Source organism: Triticum dicoccoides, chromosome 5A (genome assembly GCF_002162155.2).
Source record: "Triticum dicoccoides isolate Atlit2015 ecotype Zavitan chromosome 5A, WEW_v2.0, whole genome shotgun sequence".
Lineage (NCBI taxonomy): Eukaryota > Viridiplantae > Streptophyta > Magnoliopsida > Poales > Poaceae > Triticum > Triticum dicoccoides.
In genome coordinates this window covers 483,780,930-483,806,374 of record NC_041388.1, presented here as the reverse complement: position 1 = coordinate 483,806,374, position 25,445 = coordinate 483,780,930, and positions in this window count along the sequence as shown.

Here is a 25,445-nt window from a genome sequence, read left to right as displayed (position 1 = left end):
ATCAAGCCAAAGGAATGAGGAAGCGAAAGGTTATTGAACCCAAGGGTATGACACAAACTCGAAACCAAGCTCGTTGTTTAAGGCAAAGTGGTATGATGAGGCAGATCGACGTAAGCTTAGCTCATCATCGAAAGTTGTGCTCCGGGAATAAGGACCAGGTAGCACAGTTAAAATCATCACAATAATGATATAGCCAAATAGGGTAGGAAGGATGTGATCAGGTACAAACTCGTAAGCAAAGAAGATTTATAATAGTTGTTGAACCGTAGTGTGGACTCGGTTCAGTTATCGGTTTTTGAGTGTTTAATAACTCAGAGCCCGTGAAAAATTGGAATCAGTGAGAATGTAGTACTTGATGAGGAACTCATAAGAGGTTATGTAGTACTTGATATTATCGAGGTACCATGGTGTAATACTCGACGGAAGATCAAAGTAAAGGTTGGACTAGTGTATTGATCCACAGAAGACAAGTGCTTAAACTTGCCCGTGAAATGGGGTCAAAGAAGAACATATGGTCGAAACCACGATTGCAAAAGGCCGGATCCCAGATATAAGAACTTATACCAAGGGAAAAAATTAATTTAAGAGAAGATTTAATGATAAGATCTACATCGTGTCCATGGGCATGAAGACAAAGTTCAAGGTCGACTCCCACTTCTCCAATGCATAACCTTTCATTCACTGCTCTAGATAAAAATGATTTTAGTGTCAAAACCTACCTGGTGAATTACCAGAGGAGTATGACCCGTGAAAACTTTCGGGTTCACACAGATTAAGAAAGGCATAGGTTCAACCTATCAGGGTATCATGGAAACATATACCACAAGCTTCAATCGTAAATACCACCAGCTCGAAAACAGAGCATGGTTGATAAAACAGAGGATACAATTTACCAAAAGCATTATGTATCAGAGGAAAGGCTCACGAGGTTATTGAATAAGGAGGGCACTGTCGAATAATAATCCCATAAAGGATCTGACGGTCCATAGCGGAGCTGATGTGAGCATCGGCACACAATCAGTTGAAGAAAGGATGCAAGGGCATCAGATTATAGAACACCTGAATGATTCGATGCTTAGATATCAAAGGAATTATGATTTCCAAATAGAAGGATCAGAAGCAGACGCTCTGATCAAGGGTGGATAAGTTCAATAGACCTAAGGGTACAATTGACGGCAAACAGATTGGTCGAGAACAAGCTCATGTTCAAAAATGACGTCGGAGCCAGAAAGATAATTTGAAAGGATCAACTCATGATTGCGTGCATTCGCACTCATGTTGAATCAATAGTATCAAAAATGACGGTGTCTAAGGATACTGACGAATATTGCCAGACATATGGAAAGCATCCATAATGCAAGCAGACGATCATCAGTAATAAGGGGCTCTCCGGGTGAAAGTGATAACAAGATCCTAATGTTAGATTTAGCAAAATTCATTTAACCTGAATAGAAGAGAGATTAGAGTCCCAGAGTATAGACAAGGAGTGAAAGATCCTAATACCACCCAATGGCGACGTGGGCCCGTAAGCCACACAACCATGTTAGTAAAAGTTCTTCAATGACTAGACTCGACTTCGGCCAAGGAGCGTGGAAGGGGGATCCCTACAGGCAGTCGACTCTGATACCAACTTGTGACACCCCCAATTCAACCGTACACTAAACATACACGCAAACGTGTACGATCAAGATCAGGGACTCACGGGAAGATAGTACAACACAATTCTACAAATAAAAATAAGTCATACAAGCATCATATTACAAGCCAGGGGCCTCGAGGGCTCGAATACAAGAGCTCGATCATAGACGAGTCAGCGGAATCAACAATATCTGAGTACAGACATAAGTTAAACAAGTTTGCTTTAAGAAGGCTAGCACAAAGTGGGATACAAATCGAAAGAGGCGCAGGCCTCCTGTCTGGGATCCTCCCAAACTACTCCTGGTCGTCGTCAGCGGGCTGCACGTAGTAGTAGGCACCTCCCAAGTAGTAGTGGTCGTCATCGACAATGGCGTCTGACTCCTGGGCTCCATCCTCTGGTCGCAACAAACGGGTATAGAAAGGGGGAAAAGAGGGAGCAAAGCAACTGTGAGTACTCATCCAAAGTACTCGCAAGCAAGAAGCTACACTACATATGTATGCATTGGTATCAAATGGAAAAGGGGGTAACATATGTGGACTGAACTGTAGAATGCCAGAATAAGAGGGGCATAGCTAGTCCTTTCGAAGACTACGCTTCTGGTAACCTCCATCTTGCAGTAGAAGAAGAGAGTAGATGGTAAGTTCACCAAGTAACATCGCATAGCATAATCCTAACCGATAATCCTCCCCTCGTCGCCCTGTGAGAGAGCGACCACCGGTTGTATCTGGCACTTGGAAAGGTGCATTTTATTAAGTATCCGGTTCTAGTTGTCATAAGGTCAAGGTACAACTCCAAGTCGTCCTGTTACCGAAGATCACGGCTATTCGAATAGATTAAATTCCATGCAGGGGTGCACCACATAACCCAACACGCTCGATCCTATTTGGCCGGACACACTTTCCTGGGTCATGCCCGGCCTCGGAAGATCAACACGTCGCAGCCCTACCTAGGCACAACCTAGAGGTCAGCACGCCGGTCTAAATCCTATGGCGCACGCGTCTGGGCCCATCGCCCATTGTACACCTGCACGTTGCGAGGGCGGCCAGAAACAGACCTAGCCTAGCAGGCGTTATAGTCCAATTTGGCGTGCGCCGCTCAGTCGCTAACGTCACGAAGGCTTCGGCTGATACCACGACGTCGAGTGCCCATAACTGTCCCCGCGTAGATGGTTAGTGCGTATAGACCAGTGGCCAGACTCAGATCAAATACCAAGATCTCGTTAAACGTGTTATCTTGAAATAACCGCGAACGCCGACCAGGGCCAGGCCCACCTCTCTCCTAGGTGGTCTCAACCTACCCTGTCGCTCCGCCACAAAGATCCACTTAGAGGGCCGTCGGGACAAACGTCCTTTCGGACCCAATCCGTGAATCACTTGCGGGTACTCCTATGAGCGGACCCGTCTTTAGTCACCACAAGTATCATATATTATGTATATAAGTATATACCCGTGACCACCTCCCGAGTGATCACGGCCCGATAGTATAGCATGTCAGACGGACAAGAATGTAGGGCTACTGATGGCAAACTAGCATCCTATACTAAGCATTAGGATTGCAGGTAAAGGTAACAACAGTAGTAGCAAGGACAGGCTATGCATCAGGATAGGATTAACGGAAAACAGTAACATGCTACACTACTCTAATGCAAGCAGTATAGAGAAGAGTAGGCGATATCTGATGATCAAGGGGGGATTGCCTGATTGCTCTGGCAAGAAGGAGGGGTCATCAACACCGTAGTTGAACTGGGGTTCGCCGGCAGTCTCGAGGTCTACCGGAAAGAAGTAACGGAGGAGGAACACAATAAATAACAAAGCAGTCAAAGCATCACAAAGTGTAACATGGCATTACGCGGTTCTAGAGGTGACCTAACGTAGTAGTAGGTGCTACTGGCAAAGGGGGAAAACATCCGGGAAAGTATTCTCGGTGTTTGACGTTTTCGGACAGACAAATCGGAGAGGTATTGTTGCATGTTTGTTATGCTAGAGATGTGTGACGGACGAACGGACTACGTATATGGATTCATCTCGTCGATCTGAGTAACTTTCATGTTCAAAGTATTTTCATCCGAGTTACGGTTAATTTTATATGAATTTTTAAAGTTTAAAAAATTTCTAGAATTTATTTAACTCGAATTATAAACGGTGAAATACTTTGCCACCTAGCACTATTCTAGCCACAATGTATGACAGCGGGGCCAGTGGGGCTGGGTTGAACCAGTCAACATTTAACTGGTCAACACATGAATAATAGAAGTGGATCCCACATGTCATAGGCTATACCTAAACAAATAAATAAATACTAACCTAATTAATGGGGTCCACATGTCATCTGCTAGTAGCTAACCTAAATACTAATTAACCCTAAACTAATTGAACATGGGGCCGGCCTCACAAACACAGAACACACACGCACACACACAACTAGGGGTTAATTATGTTCTTTGTTAACAGAAGATAGCCTTTTGTGATTTTCATACGATTTAATCCGTTCATCGAAAGGATTTGGTCCAATGGGATAAAATGAAGTTTGTCAAGTATACTTTCTACTCATAATTTTTCTTAGCCTATTAGTAGTTGTTTACCCTCTGATTAGAGGCTGTCAAGGGGGTTAGTCAGCATAATATTCGCAAAGCTAGCCATTGATACAGTAGCATTCAGTAGCAGCAGTACGTTCAGAGCAGGAGCAGTCAACGGCAATTGAGCAGCAACTAGTAGCAATAGTAGTGAGGAGCAGCAGCGGCTCGCGAGCAGCAAGTAGCAGGAGTAGCGCAGCAACAGTACGCGGCAAGCAGCAGGAGCAGCACGCAACCAGCGACGGCAAGCTAGAGCGGCAGCAGGTAGGAGGAGCGGTAGCAAACAGACGCATGAAGCAGCAGCGGCTCGGGCAAGGACACGCGCACGCGAGCGCACGCGGAGGCTCGGCCGCGAGCGGCGTTGGCGCAAGGCAGGCAGCGGTCGCGCGCCTGGGCACGGGAGGGTGGGCCACGGCCGCGGCGACCAGCAGGCAGAGGTGGGCGGCGCGTGGCGCGCGGACGCAGGCAGCCAGGCGAGGCGTCATGCGCGCGCGGATAGTGTGGGGGCGCCGGCGACGGCAAGCAGCGGCGCAGTGGCTGAGCAGCAGCGGGAGACGGCGGAAGTGGTGGAGCGTGCGCAGGGGAAAGAACAGAGGCGGGAGGCGAGTGCGGTCGTACTAGCGCGGGCACGACGTGAGGCACAGGGCATGGCTACCCGTGCGCGGGGCACAACTCAACGTTGGGACGACGGACTCGCGGCCTTGAGCAGGACATGTGCATCACGACACGGCCATGGACGAGCTCGGGCACGGCGGTGGCAACAGAGGGCGGCAGCTAGCGAACGAAATCGGGGCTAGCAGTGAGTACGAGCACGGGGAAAAGGCAGGGATCGAGAGAGTAGCTCACATCGGGCCTGTAGGGCAAGTCAGTGGGCTCGGGGATGCCTTGAGGACGACGAATCGATGACGAAGTTGTGCGGCAGCCGACGGGGAAGACGACAACCAATCCGGCGGTCTGGTGCATCTCCATACCAACCCATGTTCGTGGTCGACGAAGACGACGTGGAGGAATGCAACGGAGCCAGTGGGAATGTTCGCCGGGGGCGCGGAGCTCGGTGGCCGCGACGGGGCAGCAACGACGATGAGCTCGGGTGGGCGCAGGAAAGAGAGCTAGGGGCGCGGGGGAGGAAAGGGGAGGATTGCGAGGGAGCTAGGGTTTCGGCGGCGTCGGCGGGGCCTTGTAGGCGTCGGGGAGGTCGGGGATGGCGCCACGCACGACCTGGCGCGGCCATGGCCGGCAGATGGCCGCCACGCCCTCCCCTTTCCTCTGTAGCGTGAGGAGGGGATGGAGCGAGGTGGGCTAGGCCGGCCAGTTTGCTAGTTGGGCCATAGTGCCCAGTAGAATAGGCCTTTTAACTTCTTATTTTCAGTTTTCTATTTTCTCTACGGTTTTCTATTTATATTAGCTATCAAATGAACTTTGTCAAATGTTCCACTTAGCACAAATTTACTAGGAAACATTTTAAAGTAGAACACAAATTTCAACTTATTTTCAAATGGTTGGATAATTATCTAAATTGAAACAGTAAATTTTATTGTTACTAACTCTGTTTTAAATAGGTGAGGGTCATTTTATTAATTCATAAAATGTTGGATAATTTATGAGAAATAGTTAGGGAATATTCTCAACCCAGCCTACATTTTTATTTTATTATTTGAAAATTTAATAATTTGACTTGCATTTGAATTTGAATTCGAGTTCGGTTTGGATCAAGGTGAGGTTTAGAAAATTAATCGCGATGACATGGCACCATTAGTGTGTGGTTACTGTAGCTTAAATATCCGGGCGTCACAGGTGCCCTCATCGTGGTCGTGGTTGTGGTCATGGTCGATGAGATCTGACTAGGAAATTGAGGATCCCAAGCCGCCGCCGTAGAACGTGTCCTTCCTAAATGATAAATATGCTCGATGGTGTATAAAGCTCGCAAATCCTTGACCGCTTGGCGGAGGAGATCAACGGCAGGGCCGTCGAAGAGATCGACATCGGTTGAACCAGAGGGGTTGGGGATGGACCACTTAACCTGTGACATGGCCCGCGTAAAGACGCCAATGTGGACGAGCTTGATGTTGTAGCCAGCTTTCCCGAGATACAGTAACTAGCCTGCTGACATGAAGCCCTCGACATGGCAACGTAGTCAACGTCTTCGCCGGCTTCCGCGGCGACGTGTTGCTCCGGGATCGACAGGTCGGGGCGAACGGCGGCCACCTCGCCAACGTATGCTGGAGAGGCCATGATAAACCTCTTCTTGTCCGAACGCTCATCTGGCTCCCCGGGATACGTGGTCGAGCTTAGACTGCGACGTTCTAGAGCAGGGGATGTGAATCTGGCGGGTAGGGACACGACAGGCCTCATCTAAAAACTCAGGGGAGTGGGGTGACGGTATGGGAATCGCTGGGTAACCTGAACTTTATTATCTAAGATAGGAGGAACGGGCAGACCAGCAAGGGTTGGCGGCACCGGCGGCCGCGAGCTAGGGTTTGAGGGGGAAGGGGGTGAGGGAGTCCTGAATTACGGGGTCCTCGGGCGTCCGGGCTATGCAACATGGGCCGGACTAATGGGTCGTGAAGATACAAGATAGAAGACTTTCTCCCGTATCTGGGTGGGACTCTCCTTTGCATGGAAGGCAAGCTTGTGTGCGGATATGAATATTCCTTTCTCTGTAAACCGACTCTGTACAACCCTAGCCCCCTCCGGTGTCTATATAAACCGAAGGGTTTGTTCCGTAGAAGGCAATCATAATCACATAGGCTAGACATCTAGGGTTTAGCCATCATGATCTCGTGGTAGATCAACTCTTGTAACCCATATACTCATCAAAGTCAATCAAGCAGGATGTAGGGTATTACCTCCATCAAGAGGGCCCGAACCTGGGTAAACATCATGTCCCCTGTCTCCTGTTACCATTGATCCTTAGACGCATAGTTCGGGACCCCCTACCCGAGATCTGCCGGTTTTGACACCGACATTGGCTCTTTCATTGAGAGTTCCTCTATAGCGTCAACTGAAGGACCGATGGCTCGCCTTGTCATCAATGACAGTATCACTTCCGAAGGAACCCTAATTCCAGGGCAAACCCTCCGGCTCGGCGACTTCACTGTGGGTGCCCGTCCGGCCATTAAGCCAAAGGCAACCCCCAAGTCGCCGAATATTCTGACAAGATGGACCCGGCAGATCTATCGTCTTTGAACAAACTGCTAGATTGCATCGCCGCCCTGGGAGTCTCAACTGACTATGATCGGATCGGGCTTAAACTCGATCGAAGAGAAATTAAATCTCCACCGGTCACCCATCAGGTGGCGGTTGTGGAGGAACAGGCTGACAATTACTCCTCTCCTACATTGGGAACCAACTATGTTTGGATTTACGAACCCAGAGAACCGGATACCCGCCCTGGAGAGGACACTCCCTGTCCTCCGAACACAAAATCAGGCGTTAAGCCCGAGAATTCCCAAGACACTCCGGATCCTGGGCTGGTAACCTCGGAAATTCTTCAAACTCCAGACTTCGCGGTGGGTCAAGATGCGAATTTGAACCCGCCCACCCACCACAAGCAATATTCTCCAAGCAACTCCGGCTCTTCGGACATATCTATACCTACTAATAAACTAAGGGGTGTTTCTCCCATTTTTTTCATCCGTTCACCATCGATTTTTTTCTATCTGAGGTGGTACTAAACTTTTGTCGTCGTCTGTTAGCAAAGGAAAAACGATTTCTGTAGAATTACATGCATGGGCCGCGCATGCTCTGGCCCAGTAAAGTCATCCCAGTTTTCCCTGCCCATGCAGCAATAAAAAATCATATTTCTCGCACAATGTGACAAATAGTTTCAGTTACGCACAGGGCGCCCAAGACTCGGCGGCCCATTTTTGCTCGTGTTCTGTTTCAATTTTTATTTTTCTGTTTCTTTCTCTTTGTAGTTCCTGTTTCTTTTTTATTTTTTCACATTCTAAGTCTATTTTTTACTTTTCTTCTGAAATTCAAAATTTTCAACAAATGTTTACAATTTCAATTTTTATTTAAAATTTCGTAAAAAGTTACGAATTAAAAATGTGTTCCTGTTCTAAAAAAGGTTTGGGTTTTTTTGTCATGCCAATAATTTTTCAAAATTTGAAAAATATTCCCATTTTTCCAAAAAAATGTTGTTATTTTCCAAAAAAATAAAGATTAAAAAACATTTGATAAATGTTCCAAATTCGAAAAATATTTTGTTTTAGCGATATGTGCAAAAATTGAAAGTAATGTTGGCATTAAAGAAACACATTTTCTAAAATTCTTCTGAATTTTCAAAACATAACCTAATTTTAAAAAATTGTTCACAAATTAAAAAATGTTCGTATTTTTTATAAAGGTTCGTGTTTTTAAGAAATTTATGTGAATTTCAGAAAATGTTCGGTTCAATTTTTTTCTTGCTTTGTCTTAAAATCTATGGAATTTTCAAAAAAAAATGTTCATGTTGCCAAGTATATTCGGTAGTTCATGTTACGAATTCCAAAATGGTGTTCATTCTAATTTCTTTTATTATTCTGATTTTTTCTGAATTTTAAAAATTATTCCTGTTTTTTGGAAAATGTTTAGTTTTTTCGAATTTGTGGAAGATTTTAAAATGTTACAAATTAGAAAAATATTCTTTTTTGTGATATATTGAAAAGGTTGAAAATAATGTTTGCATTAAAAGACACATTTTCTAAATTTCTTCTGTGTGTTCAAAATATGTTCCCATTTCCTAAAATTGTAAACAAATTAAAAAATATCTTACTTTATAAACTCTCCATGCTTTTAAGAAATGTTTGTGAATGTCAAGAAATGTTCCGCTAAAAAAAATCGTGTTTTTTAAATGTATGGAAATTTCAAAAAAATGTTCGTAATTTGGAAAATTGTTCGCGTTGCCAAGTATATTTGGCAGTTCATAGATATCAGTTCTGAAAAGTTCAAAAAAAATGTTTTGAAGTTGACGTTGCATTATGTTCTTTAATGTTCACATTGACCATTGGTTAACAAGACGCATTTGTTTGAGTGGCTAGGAACATGTGGTCGGGTTTTTGAGGTCGTGAGTTCGATCACTCACATACTGGGCCTGCTCCGTATCTGGCACATCGAGCTAAGTTAGCTTGTTCAAATTAAGAGACACTATAAATTATTAACGGTGATAGCTTCCATGTGCCAATAAAAAAGAATATGCAGGTTAACTATAATTGAAAGAAATTATGGGCACGTGCCAATACAACAGAATATACTGGTTCAGCTCTAATTAAAGGGTGCCATGTTGAAGTAGAGAATACGTTCATGTGAGGGTCTTGATCCATTCTTATATTAAGCTAGAGGTATGTAATTTTGTCACCCTGTTGCAACGCACGGGCATGTGTGCTACTGCGACCTAATGTATGTGCGACAGCAGCCTCGAGAAACAGTCCATCACTTTTGGGCTAGATTCCTCCTTGTTAAAAACAAGATAAAGGACTGCCATGACGAAGACGCAATTTCAGTATTTCACAACAACTGTACAGACGAGGGAATCCTTAATGCCCTCAATCGCCGTCGTGTCCTGCACTTCGCAGATTTGGCACGCATAGTACAGAAGTACTGCGCAATGGAAAGCGCCTGGAAAACTCAGACAGCCCGCTGGGAACCGCAGACCTTTAAGCCATCTCCGGGATGGGCAAAAAGGGTGCACCCTCACGGGACACCTAATCATCATCCCATCGATAAGAAATTCAAGCCCTTTACGGGACACAGAATTGTCTTTGAAGAATGGCTCGACAGGCCCTGTCAAATACATACGATGCCGAATACCGAACCAACTCACTGCCTACGGGCATGTTGGATACTCCGGCAGGTGGCCAAGAGCGGTGCGGGTATCCTCACCAATACTACACCAGAAAAGTACTCTTTGAAACACGATCCCGAAGTACTCACAGTCTTTGAGACCTTCTCATCAAATAATTGGCGCAAACGGGCGCTTCGCGACCTTGCCGAAGTCTTCCATGTAGCAGCAATAAACCCTTGGAATGATACGGCAATTACTTTTAATGCCAATGATGAACCAAGATCCCGCTCAGTCCGGGCACCAGCTGCTCTGGTCCTCAACCCAATTGTGGACGGTTTTCGGCTCACTAAAGTGCTAATGGACGGTGGCAGCGGACTGAACCTCATCTACGAGGACATGCTCAATAAACTGCAAATGGACAGGAGTCGCATTGAGCAGAGCAATACATCCTTTAGGGGAATCATTCCCAACAAGGAAGCAAGATGCTCGGAAAAAATTAAGCTGGATGTGGTATTCGGCACACTAGAAAACTATAGGTCCGAAGAGATAATCTTCCAGGTGGCTCCTTTTAACAGCGGATATCGTGCCCTGTTAGGGCGAGATGCATTCACACGCTTTCAAACTATACCTCATTACGGGTATATGAAGCTCAAAATGCCCGGGCCCAATGGTGTTATCACTATCTCTAGTGATCTAGACATATCACTTGATAACACACAAGTATAGGGGATCGCAAAAGTTTTCGAGGGTAGAGTATTCAACCCAAATTTATTGATTCGACACAAGGGAAGCCAAAGAATATTCTCAAGTATTAACAGTTGAGTTGTCAATTCAACCACACCTGAAAGACTTAATATCTACAACAAAGTATTTAGTAGCAAAGTAATATGGAAGTAACGAAAACGGTGGCAAAAGTAACAGTATTGGTTTTGTAGTGATTGCAACAGCAACAACGGAAAAGTAACTAAGCAAAGATCAATATGTGAAAAGCTCGTAGGCATTGGATCGGTGATGGATAATTATGTTGGATGTGATTCCTCATGCAACAGTTATAACATAGGGTGACACAGAACTAGCTCCAGTTCATCAATGTAATGTAGGCATGTATTCCGAATATAGTCATACGTGCTTATGGAAAAGAACTTGCATGACATCTTTTGTCCTACCCTCCTGTGGCAGCAGGGTCCTATTAGAAACTAAGGGATATTAAGGCCTCCTTTTAATAGAGTACTGGAACAAAGCATTAACACTTGGTGAATACATGAACTCCTCAAACTATAGTCATCACTGAGAGTGGTCCCGGTTATTGTCACTTCGGGGTTACCAGATCATAAAACATAGTAGGTGACTATTGACTTGCAAGATAGGATCAAGAACTCACATATATTCATGAAAACATAATAGGTTCAGATCTGAAATCATGGCACTCGGGCCCTAGTGACAAGCATTTAGCATAGCAAAGTCATAGCAACATCAATCTCAGAACATAATGGATACTAGGGATCAAACCCTAACAAAACTAACTCGATTACATGATAAATCTCATCCAACCCATCACCATCCAGCAAGCCTATGATGGAATTACTCACGCACGACGGTGAGCATCACAAAATTGGTGATGGAGGAAGGTTGATGATGACGCACGGCGGTGAGCCAGTATTTTTTATATATTCCAAAAATATTCTCCGTGAAGTTTCAGGTCATTCCGAGAACTTTTATTTCTGCACAAAAATAACACCATGGCAATTCTGCTGAAAACAACGTCAGTCCGGGTTAGTTCCATTCAAATCATGCAAGTTAGAGTCCAAAACAAGGTCAAAAGTGTTTGGAAAATTAGATACGATGGAGACGTATCAACTCCCCCAAGCTTAAACCTTTGCTTGTCCTCAAGCAATTCAGTTGACAAACTGCAAGTGATAAAGAAAAACTTTTACAAACTCTGTTTGATCTTGTTGTTGTAAATATGTAGAGCCAGCATTCAAGTTTTCGGCAAAGATTATGAACTAACCATATTCACAATAACTTTTAGGTCTCATGTTTACTCATATCAATGGCATAATCAACTAGCGAGCAATAGTAATAAATCTCGGATGACAACACTTTCTCAAAACAAGATGGTATGTCGCTAGCCCTTTCTGAGACCGCAAAACATAAATGCAGAGCACCTCTGAAGATCAAGGACTGACTAAACATTGTAATTCATGGCAAAAGAGATCCAGTCACAGTCATACTCAACGTAAACTAATATAATGCATGCAAATGATAGCGGTGCTCTCCAACTGGTGCTCTTTAATAAGAGGACGATGACTCAATATAAAAGTAAATAGATAGGCCCTTCGCAGAGGGAAGCAGCGATTTGTAGAGGTGCCAGAGCTCGATTTTGAAATAGAGATGAATAATATTTTGAGTGGTATACTTTCATTGTCAACATAACAACTGAGAGATCTCGATATCTTCCATGCTACACACATTATAGGCGGTTCCCAAACAGAATGGTAAAGTTTATACTCCCCCTACCACCAACAAACATCAATCCATGGCTTGTCCGAAACAACGGGTGCCTCCAACTAACAACAGTCCTGGGGGAGTTTTGTTTGCAATTATTTTGATTTGGTTTGAGCATGGGACTGGGTATCCCGGTTACCGGCCATTTTCTCGTGAGTGAGGAGCAGAGTCCACTCCTCGTGAGAATAACCCACCTAGCATGGAAGATACAGACATCCCTAGTTGATACATGAGCTATTCGAGCATACAAAACAGAATTTCATTTGAAGGTTTAGAGTTTGGCACATACAAATTTACTTAGAACGGTAGGTAGATACCGCATATAGGAAGGTATGGTGGACTCATATGAAATAACTTTGGGGTTTATGGAAGTGGATGCACAAGCAGTATTCCTGCTTAGTACAAGTGAATGCTAGAAAGAGACTGGGAAGCGACCAGCTAGAGAGCAACAACAGTCATGAACATGCATTAAAATTAATCAACACTGAGTGCAAGCATGAGTAGGATATAATTCACCATGAACATAAATATCGTGGAGGCTATGTTGATTTTGTTTCAACTACATGTGTGAACATGTGCCAAGTCAAGCCACTCAAATCGTTCAAAGGAGGATACCACCCTATCATACCACATCACAACCATTTTAATAGCATGTTGGCACGCAAGGTAAACCATTATAAACCCCTAGCTAATTAAGCATGGCATGAGCAACTATAATATCTAATTGTCATTGCAAACATGTTTCATTCATAATAGGCTGAATCAGGAACGATGAACTAATCATATTTACAAAAACAAGATAGGTCGAGTTCATACTAGCTTCTCTCATCTCGATCAGTCCATCATATATCGTCATTATTGCCTTTCACTTGCACGACCAAACAGTGTGGATAATAATAATAGTGCACGTGCATTGGAATAAGCTGGAATCTGTAAGCATTTAATACAAGGGAGAAGACAAGGTAATATGGGCTCTCTGTTAGATCAACAATAATTCATATGAGAGCCACTCAACATTTTCATCATGGTCTTCTCCCCTCGACCCCCAAAGAAAAGAAACAAAACTATTTACACGGAAAAGCTCCCAACAAGCAAAAGAAGAACGAGAAATATTTTTGGGTTTTCTTTTAATTACTACTACTACAAGCATGGAAAGTAAACTAGCTAAAAGCTACAACTAATTTTGTGTGTGTTTTTCTTAAGGTTTTTTGAACACACAAGAAGAATGCTGGAAAAGAAAATGAACTTGCATGGATGATACAATGAAAAAGTATGAGCACCGACAACTGAAATGAGTGTGTGAACATGAATGTAATGTCGGTGAGGAATACGTACTCTCCCAAGCTTAGGCTTTTGGCCTAAGTTGGTCTATGGCCACGGCTGGCCTGGCGGATATCCGAAGTTGTAACTGGGGTCGTACTGAGATGCAGCGGCTATTGCCTCACGAGCTGCAGCTTGGAGGTGAGCTGCCTCCATCCTCCTCTCATACTCATTCGCCTCCTCCCTGGTTATAACATATCTCCCTTTTGTCTGAAAGTCAAAGAAAGCAGGAGCAGGGAGAGCAACATGGACAGTGTGATGTTTGTCAAAGATTAGTCAGTATTGCAGGAACTGTTCAGTCCTATCAACAAATTGATGACGAACCATAGCATTATAATGTAGATAAGCAGTAGTCAATTCAATATCATTCTCATGTATGGGTATCTCAAGAAAATTAGCTACACGAGTTGCATAAATTCCACCAAACAAGTCTCCACTTAAACTATTAAGATGCAACCTGCGTGCAACAATAGCCCCCAAGTTATATTGTTTATCACCTAACACCGCACTCTTGAGGACACTAAGATCTGCAACGCACATGGGACAAGCCTCATCTTTACTGTTAATCCATCTACCCACGAAGAGAGCAAAATAATGTATAGAAGGAAAATGAATGCTCCCTATGGTAGCTTGTGTGATTTCCCTAGATTTCCCACAGTAATACTAGCAAGAAAGTCTTTATATTCAAATTTGCGAGGTTCACTAACATTGCCCCAGTGCAGGAGTTTACAAGCAGTATTAAAATCTTCTAGGTCCATGATATATGATTTATCATAAAGATCAAATAAAACAGTGTGAGAATTGCGCGAGGATGTAAATTTAAACCTTCTCACAAATGAATCAGTTAGATAGAGGTATTGCCGGCACTTATCTGACACGAAGCTCTCAAGATCAGCGTTATGCACATATGCGTCAAATTCATCCTTGATGCCTGCCCGGACCATAAAATCTTCTGACGGCCATTCACAAGGCCGCACTTGAGCTTCTCTTGGTAGTTCATAGTCCGGCTCACGTATCGCGAGCCTAAGTGCTTGCTTCCTTGAGGACCCGCCTTGGTACATTTTCCTAAACATATTTCTTCCTCTGAAAAAATTCTAAAAATTTTAGTAACTCAAAATAAAAGTGAACCAAACTCAACAATATTGATAGCAACTACTCCTACAAGTGCCTAGAGGCCATATCATGCATTAAAACTACTTTTGACCACATAAATTTGACATGCAAGCTCAAGAACAGGGTCCCTAAGTAGCAAAAATTTGCAATAAATAAAGCACTAGAACACAAACTAATTGGACCATTGGAGGAGTCACATACCGAAGAACAATCCCCCAAAGCAATTTTGTGAATGGAGCTTTGAGAAAGGAGATAAAAAATGGCAGCAAGATGAGCTAGAACTCGGGTTTGAGCTGGTGGAGGATTTTTTCTAGAGGAAGACGAAGTGTGTGGGTGCAAGAATAAGTGGAGGGGGCCCACATGGGGTCCACGAGGCAGGGGGCGCGCCCCGGGGGGTGGACGCGCCCTAGACCCTCGTGGCCAGGTGGTGGGTCCCCCTGGTGTGTTCTTAGTGCTAATAATTCTTAAATATTCTAGAAAAAATCATATAAAATTTTCAGGACATTTGGAGAACTTTTATTTTGGGGGTATTTTTTAATGCAAGGAAATTCAGAAAACAGAGAGAAAATATTATTTTTGCTTTCTTTAATCTACATAACAGAGAGTAAAAGGAGGGTACAGAGAGTTGTGCTTTCTAACTTCATCCATCTCATGCTCATCAAAAGGAATCCACTAACAAGGTTGATCAAGTCTTGTTAACAAACTCTTTTCGAATAACATGAAACCGGAGAATTTTTGAATGACACTAGGTTACCTCAGTGGGGATATGCATGTCCCTAACAATAAGAATATCATATTTCTTCTTGACAGTAGGAAGAGGAAATTCAAAACCTCCAATACTAATTCATTGGAATTTTTCCAATGGAATTGATACTGTGGACTTGAGGTTGTTTCCTCGAAAAGTGTACCATATGCTCATTACCATTAACATGAAAAGTGACATTGCCTTTGTTGCAATCAATAACAGCCCCTGCAGTATTCAAAAAGGGTCTACCAAGAATAATAGACATACTATCGTCCTCGGGAATATCAAGAATAACAAAGTCTGTTAAAATAGTAACGTTTGCAAATACAACAAGCACATCCTCACAAATACCGGCAGGTATAGCAGTTGATTTATCAGCCATTTGCAAAGATATTTCAGTAGGTGTCAACTTATTCAAATCAAGTCTATGATATAAAGAGAGAGGCATAACACTAACGCCGGCTCCAAGATCACATAAAGCTGTTTTAACATAGTTTCTTTTAATGGAGCATGGTATAGTTGGTACTCCTGGATCTCCAAGTTTCTTTGGTATTCCACCCTTAAAAGTATAATTAGCAAGCATGGTGGAAATTTCAACTTCGGGTATCTTTGTTTTATTTGTAACAATATCTTTCATATACTTAGCATAAGGATTCATTTTAAGCATATCAATCAAACGCATACGCAAAAAGATAGGTCTAATCATTTCAGCAAAGCGCTCGAAATCGTCATCGTCCTTTTTCTTGGATGGTTTAGGAGGAAAAGGCATGGGTTTCTAACCCATGGTTCTCTTTCTTTACCATGCTTCCTAACAACAAATTCTCTCTTATCATAACGTTGATTCTTTGATTGTGGGTTATCAAGATCAACAACACGTTCAATCTCTACATCATTGTTATTGCCAGGTTGAGCATCAACAAGAACATCATCATTAACATTATCACTAGGTTCATGTTCATTACCAGATTGTGTTTTAGCATCAGAAATAGAAATATCATTAGGATTCTCAGGTATGTCAACAACAGGTTCACTAGGAGCATGCAAAGTCCTATCGTTTTTCTTTTTCTTCTTCTTAGAAGAACTAGGTGCATCAACATTAGTTCTCTGAGAATCTAGCTCAATTCTCTTAGGGTGGCCCTCAGGATACAAAGGTTCCTGATTCATTTTACACCCTCTAGTCATAACTCTAACAGCATTATCATTTTTCTTATCATTTAATTCATTGAGCAAATCATTCTGAGCCTTAAGCACTTGTTCTACTTGAGTGGTAACCATAGAAGCATGTTTACTAATAAGTTTAAGTTCACCTTTAACTCTAGACATATAATCACTCAAGTGTTCAATCATATAAGCATTATGTTTCAATTGTCTACTAACATAAGCATTGAAGTCTTCTTGTTTAACCATAAAATTATCAAACTCATCCAAGCATTGGCTAGTAGACTTATATCGAGGAATATCACCTTAATCGAATCTATAGAGAGAATTTGCCTTTACTACCTCTGTCGGGTTATCAAGACCATGAATTTCTTCAATAGGTGCAAAATTCCTAACATCTTCAGCTTTAATACCTTTTTCTTTCATAGATTTATTTGCCTCTTTCATATCTTCAGGACTGAGAAATAGAATACCCATTTTCTTCGGAGTTGGCTTAGGAGTTGGTTCAGGAAGTGTCCAATCATTTTCATTACTCAACATATTATTCAATAGCAATTCAGCTTGCTCAACAGTTCTTTCCCTAAAAACACAACCAGCACAACTTTCCAGGTGGTCTCTGGAAGCATCGGTTAGTCCACTATAAAAGATATCAAGTATTTCATTTTTCTTGAGAGGATGATCAGGCAAATTATTAAGTAATCGGAGAAGCCTCCCCAAGCTTGTGGGAGACTCTCTTCTTCAATTTGCACAAAATTATATATTTCCCTTAAGGCAGCTTGTTTCTTATGAGCGGGGAAATATTTAGCAGAGAAGTAATAAACCATATCCTAGGGACTACTCACACAACCAGGATCAAGAAAATTAAACCATATTTTAGCATCACCCTTTAATGAGAACGGAAACAACTTAAGGATAAAGTAATAGCGATTTTTCTCATCATTAGTGAACAGAGTGGCTATATCATTTAATTTAGTAAGATGTGTGATGACCCACAAGTATAGGGGGTCTATCATAGTCCTTTTGATAAGTAAGAGTGTCGAACCCAACGAGGAGCAGAAGGAAATGATAAGCAGTTTTCAGTAAGATATTCTCTGCAAGCACTGAAATTATCGGTCACAGATAGTTTTGTGATAAAGTAATTTGTAACGGGCAAGAAGTAATAAAGGTTAATAAGGTGCAGCAAGATGGCCCAATCCTTTTTGTAGCAAAGGACAAGCCTGGACAAACTCTTATATAAAGGAAAACGCTCCCGAGGACACATGGGAATTACCGTCAAGCTAGTTTTCATCACACTCATATGATTCACGTTCGGTACTTTGATAATTTGATATGTGGGTGGACCGGTGCTTGGGTACTTCCCTTCCTTGGACAAGCATCCACTTATGATTAACCCCTCTTGCAAGCATCCGCAACTACCAAAGAAGTATTAAGGTAAACCTAACCATAGCATGAAACATATGGATCCAAATCAACCCCTTACGAAGCAACACATAAACTAGGGTTTAAGCTTCTGTCACTCTAGCAACCCATCATCTACTTATTACTTCCCAATGCCTTCCCCTAGGCCCAAACAATGGTGAAGTGTCATGTAGTCAACGTTCACATGACACCACTAGAGGAGAGATAACATACATCTCATCAAAATATCGAACGAATACCAAATTCACATGACTACTTATAGCAATACTTCTCCCATGTCCTCGGGAACAAACATAACTACTCACAAAGCATATTCATGTTCATAATTAGATGGGTATTAATATGCACAAAGGATCTGAACATACGATCTTCCACCAAATAAACCAACTAGCATCAACTACAAGGAGTAATCAACACTACTAGCAACCCATAGGTACCAATCTGAGGTTTTGGGACAAAGATTGGATACAAGAGATGAACTAGGGTTTGAGATGAGATGGTGCTCGTGAAGATGTTGATCGAGATTGACCCCCTCCCGATGAGAGGATCGATGGTGATGACGATGTTGATGATTTCCCCCTCCCGGAGGGATGCTTCCCTGGCAGAACAGCTCTGCCAGAGCCCTAGATTGGTTCCACCAAGGTTCCGCCTCGTGGCGGCGGAGTTTCGTCCCGTGAGCTTGCTTATGATTTTTTCCAGGGCAAAAGACTTCATATAGCCAAATATGGGCATCGGAGGCCTGCCAGGGGGCCCACGAGGCAGGGGGCGCGCCCCCACCCTCGTGGATGGTGGGTGGCCCCCCTCTGGTGCTTCGTTCGCCCAATATTTTTTGTATATTCTGAAACTGACTTCCGTGGAGTTTCAGGAGTTTTGGAGTTGTGCAGAATAGGTCTCCAATATTTGCTCCTTTTCCAGCCTAGAATTCCAGCTACCGGCATTCTCCCTCTTCGTGTAAACCTTGTAAAATAAGAGAGAATAGGCATAAGTATTGTGACATAGTGTGTAATAACAGCCCATAATGCAATAAATATCGATATAAAAGCATGATGCAAAATGGACGTATCAATGTGCCACAACAGTTTCAGATTCACAGCCATAAAAAGGATCAGACTCAACCAAAGTTATTAACTCAGGATCGACAGCGAAATCGTAATCCTTATCAGAGATACAGATAGGTGAAGTAGCAAAAGCAGGGTCATGTTTCATTCTAGCATTCAAGGGTTTTTCTTCCAGCTTAGCTAACAGTTTCTTAAGATCATATCTATCATTGCAAGCTAAAAAGTCTCTAGCAGTTTCTTCATCCATAACATAACCCTCAGGCACAACGAGAAATTCATATCTAGGGGGAGAATCTTCATCATCACTTTCATCAATATTATCAGTTTCAATAATTTCATTCTCTCTAGCCCTAGTAAGTTGTTCATCAAGAAATTCACCTAGTGGCACAGTATTATCAAACATAGAAGTTGTTTCATCATAAGTATCATGCAAAGCAGAAGTGGCATCATCGCACTACAAAAAAAGACACATTCATGACATTTTGGGCCGAACAAATTTTTTTCTGTCATACTTATGACACTTCTATGATAATAATTGTGACAAAACCCGGTATCATCATAGATGTGGTGGGCTCCTACTTCTATGACAAAAATCATGATAGAAAATATTGGGGTGTTCCTGGTTACGGTGGGTTGTCGGGGCCGAGCGATGCGCGTTTCTCTCGTACACGCACGCACGTGTGTGCGAGGCATTGGGCTCTAACTGAACCCAACCGAGGTGTTCACCTACTGAACCCGAGCGATTGCACTGCAGGCTACGTGTTACTGAACCCGAGCGATCGATCGATGGCTGTTAACTGAACCTGATCGAGCGATTCCTTCGCTACTGCTGCTAACTGAAGCCGATCGATGCCGCCTCTGGATGAACAATGAGCGTTGTTGGGGGGTTTGGATGAACTGTTCTCGGTAGGGGTGGATGAACAGGACCCCATGGTGTTGCCTCTGGATGAACAGGACCCCGATCGATCGAGCAGGTTGGGGCTGGATGAATAGGACCCCGTGGAGGGCTGGATGAACAGTAGAAGGTGGAGGGCTGGATGAACAGTAGCCCGTGGAGGGGTGGTTGAATAGGAGCCCGTGGAGAGGGCTGGTTGAACAGTAGCCGGTGGAGTAGCGCGCGGTGGAGGCTGGATGAACAGGAGCCCGTGGATGAACAGTCGCATGTGGAGGCTGGAGGAGGTCGACGGTGGATGAACAGTAGCCCGTGGAGCCTGGAGGGGGTCGATGGTGGAGATGAACAGTATCCCATGGAGTCCCGTTTTGTGGTACGCCACACCCCTCCCGATGAACAGGACACCCGTTTCGACCGTAGCGCTCCAACACAAGTCTGTTTCCTCCGTTTTGCAGTACGCCACACCCCTCCCGATCAACAGGACCCCGTTTCGACCGTAGGAGGTCCGTCTCCTCCGTTTTGCGGTACGCCAGACCCCTCCCAATGAACAGGATCCCATTTCGAATATGGCCGGTCGAACACAAGGCCGTTTCCTCCGTTCTGCGGTACACCAGGCCTCGTTTCCATCAGTTGTTCCATCCAAGCCCTCCCGATGAACATGACGATGCATTCCGTTCCGGTCCAGCCGGTTGGCTCCCCATGAACACGATGATGACGCAGTTTCTCCGTTCCGACCCAGCCATGTACATGAGCCCTGGCCGTACATATGCGCGAGTAGGCGTTCGAGACCCTGCCCGTATGTACGTACGTGGCCGTATTTTCTTTCTTGCACACTGGCCGTTGTACGTACGTGTACATGCTACGTGCGCGCCTCTACTACGACACGTGCGTGCCTCTACATCGACCAGTATGTACGTACACGTTTGCAACCAGAATGACAACACTACATACGCTTCGACCAGGTGGGTCCCGAATGTCACGCACTTCCTTGCATGCGAAGATGTAGCTGGTGGGTCCCAGCAGTCAGGGGGCAAATCATTTTTTTGCCCGGATGCACTTCCTTGCGTGCGAAGATGTAGCTGGTGGGTCCCAGCAGTCAGGGGAAATATTTTTTCACAAAATATGGTGGCCCGCCTAGTGCGTCCCCGCTGTCAGGTGGAGGAATAATTATTTTGCATGTAATAAGGAGGCACTTCCTTGATGCGGCCATGGACCCAGCTGTCAGCCTCTCCACGTACAGTCCACATCCAATGGAAGCCGTTCCTTGACCACGTTGACCACACCGTGCCAAGAGCACCAGGGCGGTGGACAACAGTGAGGCCTAGGAAGGGGGCGATGCGGAGCCGAGGAAGATGCGGAGGTGGATGCCCACGCGTAGAGGAGTATGAGGGTTCACTGGTTCGCTGCGGTGTGAGGCTATCGTCGCCACAGAATAACAGGGGGTGTGGGTGAGTAGAGTGATGGCCTGGCCAGCAGTGGGAGTAGTAGGGGGCGGTGAGGCCTACGCAGCATCGCAGCCGGCCACGGGAGGCAGGAGCACGAGGCACAACCGGTGCTGCTTTGGGTGGCTGGAGCAAGAAGACCAGAGGTTGAAGAAGCACTACGGCCGTTGGATGGACATCGTACGGTCACTAGAGCTAGAATCATTCATATTGACTAAGTTGACAAAGCCCTTTGTCCCCGTCAACTTAGTTGGCCCACAAGTCAGCCTCCCACTATTGTGGGTCCCAGCTAGCAGGCGGAGTATTCATTTTGTGTGCATAATAAGGAGGCACTTCCTTGCATGCGAAGATATAGCTGGTGGGTCCGACCTGCCAGCGGCGGTAATGTTGTTTTCACGAAATACAGAGGCCCTTTCGGTGGGTCCCAGATGTCAGGTGGAGGAATCATTATTTTGCGCATAAAAAGGACGCATTTCCTTGTGTGTGGTGATGCACCCAGTTGTCAAACTCTCCATGTACAGTCCACTTCAAATGCATGTCGGTCGTTGACCACGTTGACCAGGCCGCGCCAAGAGCACCAGGGCGGTGGACGACGGCGAGGCCTAGGAAGGGAACGACACAGAGGCGGGGAAGACTCGGCAGTTGTTTCCCACACAGAGGGGAGTACGACTATACGAGGGTTTACTGGTTTGTCTGCTATCGTCGGAGAATAACAACAGGTGTGGGTGAGTAGAGGGATGGCTAGGCCAGCGATGGGAATATGGTGGAGCGGTGAGGCCTGCGCGGCAGCACAGCTGGCCGCGGGGAGGAGGGAGCAGGCAGTCCCGTCGGCGCTTGTTTGAGCGGCTGGAGCAGGAAGAGCAGAGATTGAAAAAGCACGACAGCCGTTGGATGGGCATCCAACAGTCACAGCTTGTGCGTCAACCTTTTTTTAGGAAAGCCTCAAATCTATGGAAAATATCATACAACCCATCTGCCATTATTTCTAATAATTTACAACCCATTTGCTAATTCTTAAGGTTTTTTTGGAGCCCATATTCTTTTTGTTAGCATTAGAGCCCATATTGTGGCCACAGTTAAAAAATTGTATGAAATTTTGCATATTTCGGTGCGGTCCGAACTGTTTTAATCCCAAAATTTCGAGTCACATTCAAACTGATTTTAAAAATAAATTTATATCAATATAAAATCCAACAAATCGTCCACGCATAAAAATCAATGCAATTTAAAATCTCAAAATGAAAAAAATAAATTTGGAACTAATTGTCGGTTTGATGTGTTTTAGAAATGTACAACCCTTTTCTCATTACTCATAGGCCATTTTCTCGGCCAGCCAAATGAAGCTCTCCTCGTCTTGAAAGATTTTCAGCCCAACACACCTGACAAAGCGACTTACTTGGAAAATTACAAAAAAACTGGGCTGTGGCCGTGGACCCAGCTGTCGGCCTCTCCACGTACAGTACTCTTTCGATGGAAGTCGGTCGTTGACCACATTGACTACGCCGCACTGAGAGCACCAAGGCGGTGGACGAAGGCGAGGCCTAGGAAGGGGACGACGCGGAGCCGGGAAAGATGCGGCAGTGGATGCCCACGCGGAGAGGAGTACGAGGGTTCACTGGTTCGGCTGCGGTGTGAGGTTGCCGTCGCCGTAGAATAACATGAGGTGTGGGTGAGTAGAGGGATGCCCTGGATAGCGGTGGGAGTAGTAGGGGCGGTGAGGCCTCCGCGGCATCACAGCCGGCCACGGGAGGCAGGAGCACGCGGCACGACCGGCACTGGTTTGGGAGGCTGGAGCAAGAAGACCAGAGGTTGAAGAAGCACTACGGCCGTTGGATGAACATCGTACGGTAACTGGAGCTAGAATCGTTCATATTGACTAAGTTGACAAAGCCCTCCATCCCCGTCAACTTGGTAGGCCAACAAGTCAGCCTACCACTATGCTGGGTTCCAGCTGGCAGGGGGAGTATTCATTTTTTTGTGCATAATAAGGAGGCACTTCCTTGCGTGCGAATATAGCTGGTGGGTCTGACTTGTCAGCGGGGGGCATGTTTTTTCGCAAAATACAGAGGCACTTCAGGTGGGTCCCAGATGTCAGGTGGAGGAATCAAAGACTTGAGAAGGCGTACAGAACAAGCTAGTGTACCAGTAAAGAAACGTTGCTGAGTTTTAGAAAAAAGAGAGACGTGCTTCTGTAGCTAGTTCGAATCCAAACCTAGACTATGACTATATGTGGTTCTATGCTACTCTGCAAGTAATTAAACTGACATATCCAACGTTCGCTTCTCCTCTTCTCTACTTACTCTGCCTAGCATCAGAAGCTCTGGCCGCAGCAACCATGTCCGCTGGCTGCTCATCCGCCTACTCTTCAGCGGGCAACAACCAAATATGCGCCAAGTCGCCACCCGTACCATCGCCTGTGGGTCTCATCACACCCCCGCCGGCACGCGCACCGCAGCCAGTTGCTCATCGCAACCCGCTGCCGTTGGTGTGGTGCCACTGCTGCAAATCACGCAGAGTCATTTGTCGCCTCTCAACCACAATCCTCAACCCTGGCCGAGTCTTCTACAAATGCCCGAATCATGGGGTAATAATATGTTTAAGTATTGTTCTGCTACTTTCAGTTGCTGATTTTTTAATAGTTTGGTTGATGATCTTCCAATTTGATTCGTGCAGAAAAGGGAAGATTCATGTGATTTGTATTTCTGGGAAGTTGCTGATGTGGGGGGAGTGCAACTACGCTGATTATTTGGTTAGCCGAGGAATCCCAATACCAGCAGGTTGGGGTGTTGGACAAGTAACTGAAGGAACGACAGAAAAGGAAGATGCAGAGCAGAAGGTTAAAGACGCAGTTCCTCTGATCATGGCCAAGCAACAGCTGCTGAACGACCTTGACAGCAATGAGGAGATGAAAGAGCTTGTGAAGATAATGGGAAAAATCGATGTGCTCTGTAGGATGATTGTCTCTTTATTTGCAGAGTATGTAGCACTCGCGATGTATTCAGTGGCTATGACATGAGTTTCTCCAAGTGCAGTCCCATGTGTCAGTGAAGAGGAAAGCCGAAGCGCGTTCCGTTTGCATGAGCCGTGTGTAGGACCGAACGTGCGTGGGGTGCAATGCGACCGCGACAGGGGTGCTCTGAGTGTACCGCCTTTTTTTCCTTTTAAACTAGGTGCTTCACCCCCTCAAAAAAACTTGTTGCTTCGGGCAATCCATCGATACTACTACTAGTAATCCGGTAATCCCGACTAAAACGGCTTGGCCGGGTCTTTTCCCATGTGATATGCTGGGAGGTTGGCTTAGTTGGGTTTTTTAGGACGAGTAATGCTACACCTACGTAATCCCAGTTACGTAATTAACGTAATGTGAAACGTGTGAGCTGTTGATTGTAGATTGGGGGAGGGAGGGGCCCACCACCATGAAAATCAGGCGAGGAGAGAGAGAGGCAATTTACGTTAACCCTTTCGTAGGTTCCCATAGATGTAGAAAGATGTGAAATGCGTGAATGTGTAGTGGACGTACTATTGGAGTGCCTAAGATAAATTGTGTATGTATAGACCCTATGTGTTCATTTTACTTCGCATGTTATCTTTGTCTCGGTTCAATAAAGAGAAGAGTTGGTGATGATGGTGTGCCTGTCATCCTGCAATATAGGCCGTCCGATCTATATCTAACGGATAGGAAGGAAATTATGACAATTTACCCGCACTCCTCTCCATATTTGTAGATAAGGCCTTCCCTCATTCATCCTTTTCTCCCACAAGATCTTGATCTTCCGTGCAACGCACGGGCATCTTGCTAGTACTCCTACAATATTGCA